Source organism: Rhipicephalus sanguineus, chromosome 9 (assembly GCF_013339695.2).
Source record: "Rhipicephalus sanguineus isolate Rsan-2018 chromosome 9, BIME_Rsan_1.4, whole genome shotgun sequence".
Taxonomy (NCBI): domain Eukaryota; kingdom Metazoa; phylum Arthropoda; class Arachnida; order Ixodida; family Ixodidae; genus Rhipicephalus; species Rhipicephalus sanguineus.
The window spans coordinates 6236451-6243078 of NC_051184.2; positions in this window are offsets into that span (position 1 = coordinate 6236451).

Below are 6628 nucleotides of genomic sequence, written 5' to 3' on the forward strand. Positions count from 1 at the left end.
CATAGTTACCGCCGCCGCCTGCGAGATGCGGCCATGTGCATGTGCGCGCGCGATCACACAGAAAGTAAGTCGCGTATTCGAGGAAAAATCAGCAGTTGTTCCGTGTAGGAATACAACCGATGAGCGAAGCTCCTTAGAAATGGGACGCAAAAGACTATGCGCCTGATTTCGCTGCCGGCTTTCATGAAAGCGGTAGGGTGGGGGGGCGTAAGGGGAGAGCGTTTGCTGCGCTCGGTGGCGGGAACGACTGAGCGAGCCAGTGCGGCGCGCGCAGCGCAGGGAGAGGGACACAGGTGGGAGAGGAGTGCGAGCGGCGATGCGGCGGGGACCTTCGACGGCACGGCGGAACGCCGCGCACGGCGTTCGGCGCGCGCTGCGTTTCACTGTCTATATGCGCCGGCGCCGGGTGGGGAGACAGTCTGCTGCTACCTTCGACAAAGCGCCCGTAGTGCGCTAGAATGGTGGTTGTGATTTCACAATCCACGATAAAGGTGGTGAAAGTGAAGAGGACCATTACAATCAGTTGTGCACAGACCTTATTTCGCTTAACCTCGAATGTCTGGTGCGCTAGAACCAAACCACTTAAGGCCTAAACATTTCCTCCTAAATCACCGACCACTGCAACCTAAAGCAATGCTTAAGAGAGCTTCGACGGCGCGGAGGAGTGCGGGCCTAAGGAGCTTCGCTCCTAAAGAAAAAAGAAAATAAAATGTTCAAGGTCATGGCCCACGCTTGGAAAAGTGTTGCGCGGCCCCTTTAAGGTTGGAGCAGAATCTGTGCCGTTAGCAGAATGTACCATGGTAGAATCTATACCGTTAAGGTTGGAGCTTATGTCGACGTATAAGCAGAGGAAGTCCCGTAGGTGGTGTGGGAATCGAACGCGCCCTCTCCTTTGGCGCCTCATTCCCCAGCTAGCGCGTGCACGTGTTGGCCCCACGCGGCTCGAGCGCCGGGAACCGCCGCTAATCGGCAGTATGGCGGCCACGGCAGTGGCGCCAGGCCTTTTGTCTGGTGCGAACCATGTGCCAGCTTCCCGGCAAGCGTCCCGTCATGTCTGAACAAGCCACCGCGCTAGCTTACATCACTGCGCAACGCCTGTCCTCATTGGGCGCTAGTGACAACCCCCTTCCCCCATGAGCTCGCTTCTGTCTGGCGCTGGCTCGCCGCGTCAGTTGCTCTCAGGCATCTCAGGCCTGCACGAGAGGTTGACGCGCTGCTCTGGCAGGTGGCTTCTCGTTCGTGTGCTCGACTGCTGCCCTTTGTGTGATAGTCGTAGCGCCGCTGGCAAGCGTACTCGATCGGTCTTGCGGAGTTACCCCGATGGCCCGCAAACCCGTGATTGTCACACTGTGCTGCATATTGGGTTAATAAACCCGTGTTTGTTGACATCCTGCCTCGAGTGCCAGGGGCGTAGCCAAGGGGGGGGGGGTTCAAACCCCCCCCGAAATTTTTCAGTTTTGCTTGCGTATATAGGCACGCACACATACAAACGCACGCACGAACATACATAAAGTATGGTTGAACCCCCCCCCCCCCGAAAAAAATTTCTGGCTACGCCCCTGTCGAGTGCCTTTTTTGCGCCGTGCCGGAGAGTCGACGAACCCGGCCGTAGCGTCTCTGTTCGCTGCGGCAGTGGAGAACGTCGCGTCCCTTGCCGGTCGCCTCGTAGGGTAAGCGTCTCGCAAACCCATCTCCACAGTGGAAACTGAACCTTCTATGTGTGTCGAGAAGTCAACTTGTAAAATTTCGCACAAGGTTTGCCGTCCGTTATCCTGAGACCTAAACTATCGTTTTTGCTTAATGTGACCGAATGTGAACTCGTTTTCGAGTCGCAGTATAAATTCTCCTGCCGCTTTGGCGGGTCCGCCCAAAGTTTTGTTTCATCTTTATTTCTGGGAAATTCTGAAAAGTTTTTAAGTCAGGTCATGTATTGTGATCTGGGCGCGTAATTGGGATAAGTACATCACGTCGTGCCAGTGGCGTAGCCAAGGGGTGGCACACCGGGCCCGTGCACCCCCCCCCCCCCCCGATCTTTTTGTCATGACATACAGAGCACAAAATGACACTCGACCACATCTACCTGCCCGGTCCCCACTTCAGATCAAGGAGGTGTCCCGCCCCTCCGAAAAAAAATTTGCCTACGCCCCTGCGGTGTGCCTTATGCCAATTCCAGAAAATGAGTGGCAGAAATGTATAAGATAATGTACAACTGTTGTCGGGATCTCTTTTCACAACTTCGAGACCGCCATGGTGGTCGTAGGCGTGCGCCAAGGGGGGAAGGGGAGGCAAAGCGTTCGCCCCCCTAATCAAGGGGGGGGGGGGCAAAGTCACCTCCGGATATCCAGGGACGACAGGCGTTGTGAAAAGCACGTCATTACTTCATTGTCATTTTTACATCCATTGCCACACTTATTTTCTTTCAAAACGGGGGAGGGGGGGAAGTGTCGCATGTGACGAATTTCGAACCCCCCCCCCCCCCCCCCAATGGCAAACCGTGCGCACGCCTATGATGGTGGTTACACGAAAGGACAGGTCAAAGCTTTCATGAAGAAATATGCATAGCTAAGAGCGATTCTCGGTTCCTTCTACGCAAAAAAAGAAAATGTAACCAAGCGCACTTGGTTATACATCGGCCAAACAAGACGTAAGTGAACACGCAGTCAAAAACGGGATGTCTCTGGGGGCAACGTCCCATGAAAAGGTACTTTTGTCGAAACGTTTCCTCCAAATACATTCCTTGTTCGGCCGCTGTTGATTACATAGTAGGGGTGTGCTAATATTCGAAAATTTCGAATAACGAATGTAATAGTGTAATGTTCAATTCTGTACTCGAATCGAATATCACATGATCGAAATACCAGATATTTATCGAATACTTTTCGAATAATAAGCACGGGCGGAACAACACATTTGAACATCGAGGGAGCACTTGATTTAATTATTGGGTTACCAAGATACATGCAGCCAAACATTTTACGGGAATATCGCCAAGCCTTTTACGCCTTTTAGATGTGAAGCATCTTATAGCGGAGTTCAATCCGGTGGTGGTGGTGTGCGGCATGACCACCCTTACTGACAGGGGCGTAGCCAAGGGGGGGGGGGGTTGGGGGGGTTCGAACCCCCCCCCCCCCGAAATTTTTCAGTTTTGCTTGTGTATATATACACTCACACACACAAACGCACGCACGAACATACATAAAGTATGGTTGAACCCCCCCCCCCGAAAAAAATTTCTGGCTACGCCCCTGCTTACTGAGCATGCGCAAGCCATCTGCACACACCTCTCTCCACACCCCCTTTCCTCTCCCATTCCCCCTCCCCTTTCTCTCTCTCCTCCCCCTCTCCACTCCCCCTCTGAAACGCGGGCTACATGCCGAAACGCTGCTTCGCATAGCCTCATGGTCCCCTTTAGCGGGAGATGGTGTGATTTTTTAAAAGCCAAACCTTTTACGGGACTACTAGCAATGCTCAGACAAGGCTCGAGAAAAATAAGCCAGACTATAGTGCTTGAAACGGTTTTGACGATTGTGCACGAACCCACTACACCTGTAGCGTCAACTCCTTCGTTGACTAACAAATCGGTAGGAGCGCTCTGCGTGAAGTGCAATTATTTGTGGGGTTTTAAATATGCTCATCGCTACCGATCATAGCGGCAACGCCACAATGAGTTTTCAGCCGTCCGTGCGTTTGGGACGAGCCACAGGTGAGCGACGTCACTAAGGCGACCGATCCGGTTGGCCGCCTCAACGACGTCACGGGCAATTTTTCAAGCTTAAAACGTGAACGAGTGACGCAGCTCTAAATGACCTCTAGAGATCATCTAGAGCTGATGTGTTTGGTTGACCTATAGAGATCAACCAAACACGGAACTTAGACCCCGTGATTTTTCACGCGCCGGCGGGCAAACGCTTGGAACCTAGCCCTGGCCACTCGGGCGAAGTTCAGGAAAAACGCGGCATAGGCAAAGGGTAACCTCTAATCACCCGCAGCTCCGCTGATACAAATGCATCGCTTAAATTATGGTGCGAATGTTTCACTATTGAAGCCTAGCTGCTTACATAATTTTAGAAAACCGGATCGAGGACCCTTTAAAGGGGCCCTACCACATTTTTCCGAGTAACCATCGAATGGCTTCATTAAAGGAGTTTATTCCCACACGAATCGACCGCTGCAATTTTTTTAGAATCCGTCGAGTACGAGCGGAGTGCGAGATTTGCCGCACTATGTAATTGCTTTCTCTCTCCTCTCGCCCCGACGAGAGCGCTGGAAGCCAAGCAGGGAGGGACGGCACGTGGGAACGAAGTTACGTAACGCGCGCGCGTCACGACCTTGAACATTTTTTTTTCTTTGAACGCACGGCTTTCGGTGTGATCGCGAGTGCGCGCGCGCGGGCACATGGCGACCTCCCGCGGCAGCCTCGGTAACAATGCAGCTCACGGTGCTCAAATCGTCCAATGGCCGTCAATTTGGGTATATAGCATCATTTGTAGAAAAAACAAAAAGAGGGAACGATGAGAATTAATCGTCAATTCCAGGCCGCGTGCTGCGCTATAATGTTTGGCTCGCGTGTTCTCGGGAGCCTCGACTACAGATCAGCAGCGTTCTCTGAACATGCTGAAAAAGTTTTGCAGGGCGCCTTTAAAGCCGAGGATGAGAAGACCTATCCAAAGAGTTTCTTGCGCAACTTACGAAGACGGAACAAGACGAAGGGGGACACGCCTTAGCGCGTGTGTGCGCCCCCGTTCGTCTTCTCCCCTCTTTATAAGGGTCTGCGCTAAACCCTTGGGATATGTCGTACGAACAAGGTCAGAAGTGAGCCCTAGCTGAAGAGAAGACGACTCACTCTCGCGTCCGGCGATTTGGGCGGCCCTCTCGCCGTCCTGGCTTGCTGATGCGGGGGCGACAGCTGCGGGCGTCGCCTCCCACGGGCCAACTCGGACACCAGCGGAGACGAACGTCAGGCCCGCCCAGTCTCCACCCGGCGAACAGAACCCGCGACGCGCGAGCCACACGCGCGATCCCCCCCGGCCAGTTTCGTTCTTTTCGGAAACATCGACGCGCGCACCAGAAAAAAAAAAAAACTATAATTTGGGTCACCACGATTTACTTATATGGTAGCATGTTCAGTCAAGGCTCAGTTAATATAATTAGACATTACTGCATTTCATTTGCATAATTAAGCGTGCGCAAGGTTCTCCATTAATGTAGCGCCCCTTCCACCCTACACCCCGTATGGTCGAGTCCGAGAGAAAACAATGCAGAAATGAAAACGAAGCGATGACATGCTAATTATTGCACTCTTTCCTTTATATGCTTGCTCTTCTGTTTAATCGTTCGTTAATACTCCAACTATCTAAATTTCATATGAACAATTCTCGGCCACTCCCCCAGTGTGGGTATGAGCCATATGAGAAGGAACATCGTCATCATATTCTTCTTCTTCTCACAATGGGCTCCTTTAATAGCGGATCTGTTTAAAGGGACACTAAAGAGCAAAACGATTTTTCTCATATTAGTAAAGTACTCTTTCACGATACCAAAAACACCACGCTTGCTGCGAGAAGACGCTTAGTAAGGGAGAAAACGCGCAAAAAGAAAATGTGGGTGGCGACGCCACCTTGAAGTTTCCGCACCATTCGCCGTGACGTCACATGTTTTGACGGCGCTTACTATGTAGTTCCTAATCGGTATAAATGAAGTACATTGTCCTCTGAGGGGGCCATAGACTTAACATACCAAGTTTGGGGTAATTTAGTTGAGCCAATCGTGCCAAAATACAATACACTTTGAAATCCCTGACGTTACGCGGGAGATTTCGGCGCGAAATTTAAAAATGAAACTTTGAACTTGATTTTCTCCTCTATTAATAAACCTATGATGGCGAAATTAACGACGTTAGAGTTCTCAGACCACAATTTATCAATCTAAACCGATTTATTGTTTCTCTTTAGTATCCCTTTAAAGCCGAGGTAAATCCCTGGCGATCATCTTCCGCACTTTCTAGCCCAGCTGCGAGAGTGAAGTCTGACGAGAGGGAGAGCACGGGTAAATTAAGCTAAGTGGGTGAGAGGGAAGCCTATAGCTAGCTGAGCCGGGTAGAGAAAGGTTAGCGACGAAGAGAGGGAGAAAATGGGTAGAGAGGGGGAGATCAAAGGCGAAGCTATGGCGGCAGTGAAGCAGGTGGTGTGGAGAGGAGGAGGGAGGGGAGCGCCATTGGCTGTGTCGGTGAAAGGAGTCGACCAATGGTAGCGCCCGCTCCAGCATAGGTGGGCCTGGTGACAGATGAAGAAGGGCGCGTTGATAATTTTTGTCCCCGGCTTTCCAGGGGTAAAGGCGGGAAGCAAACAGTTATTGGAATGCAACATCAGGGGTCCTCGGCCATCAGGGTCGTCAAACATCTGCGCGACCAAAAGCCTGCGGTTGAAACAATGATGTGACAGGTACGACTGAGTAGCAGTGTTGCCAACCAATTTTTGGAAAATACTCTACGTCACGGTCAAAATGACCCTAGTTTACCCTATGCATATTTTGTTATTACCCTACATTTCACCCTACGCCGAAACTAGCGCAGTCTGATAATAATGGGGCACAGACTTCACTGTACGACATGCAGACATGTGGTGGAACT